Source organism: Arachis ipaensis, chromosome B02, assembly GCF_000816755.2.
Source record: "Arachis ipaensis cultivar K30076 chromosome B02, Araip1.1, whole genome shotgun sequence".
Classification (NCBI taxonomy): domain Eukaryota; kingdom Viridiplantae; phylum Streptophyta; class Magnoliopsida; order Fabales; family Fabaceae; genus Arachis; species Arachis ipaensis.
The window spans coordinates 107,768,711-107,770,036 of record NC_029786.2 but is presented as its reverse complement, the minus strand read 5'-3'; positions in this window follow the sequence as shown (position 1 = coordinate 107,770,036).

The following is a 1,326-nucleotide window of genomic DNA, read 5'->3' as shown; positions in this document are numbered from 1 at the left end:
AACCATATTTATACTTATAATATTTATATATTTTCTTCTATTTCTATAACCTTTTTAGAGAAATGATTGTCGCGCTAATCGATAATAGAAGTTTAGAAATGAAGTTAGTTTGGTCTAGCTAGTAGTTAGTTTATTAGTTCGCTTAAAATAAATATTGGGAGTTCGAATCTGATCTCGCCTTGTGCATACAGTAATCTATTGGTCAGCGGTAAACACTTAAATAGAGCTCCAATTCGCGACAAATTAGTCTTTAACCTGAAGAGTTAAGAGATATAGTGGAAACCAAAAAATAATAAAAGTTCGGGTAAAGCTTCTAAATTAGCTAGGTTTAGGTCATCACATGAAGACATAAAGTAACCATTTATCATATTTTCCTTAAACTTAGGCACACCGATGGCATGAATTTATTAGGGTCACATATGTAGCATTTCTTCCTTATTTAGACTTCATGCCATTAGAGCATAGCGCCATTATTTCAATTTTCCAATGTCTTAGTCTGGAGATAGAGCTACAAAACAAAGCGTTATGCTTTGTCATGGTAGCCCCAAATGGAGCTAGAAAACAACTAGGGTTTATTTGATTGTTGCCAAAGTTACATGGATGTTAGAAATTATTTGCTCTATATATTTTTTTTTATTTCATTCTGCACATGGAAAATATATGCTCACTATAGTAAACCCAAACATTTGCGACGGTTTTACAGCAGATAACTGCGTTTTCTTTAAACTATCCCGAATTATTCGCCGCTATCTGTCGAGTCCTTTAGGTTTAGTTTGGTAAAACTTTTATTTTTCAAAAATAGCTTATAAAAGCTAATTTTTAAAAGATAATTTTTTAAAAGTTGTAGCATTTATATTTGGTAAATCAAATTAAAAATAGCTTTCAATAAACACAAGCAATAGCAATTGCATTTGATAAAATAACTTTTAAAATTTAAAAATTCTATAATAGACATAAATGCAAGCATTAAATTTAAAAATTAGTTAACATACGAGGTTATATTATATTTTTAAATTTTAAAAAGTACAAGCTAACTTTGAAAAATTCTACCTTAGGTGCTTTTAAAAGTAACCCAATCTTTTAAAAGCAAGCACAAACACATATATAGTCTTTTTTATTTACCAAATACAAAATGAGGAGCTTGTGCTTTTAAAAAGTACAAATACCTCTTCAAAAAATTTTACCAAACCAAGCCTAAGACTTAAAGAGAAAGTTAAATTATCTAATTCTAATAATTTAAATTCAATATTTAAAATTGAATTGAGAATCTGATTTTAATAATTAATTTAATTTTTTTTTAAATTATTCTTCACATANNAGAATAAA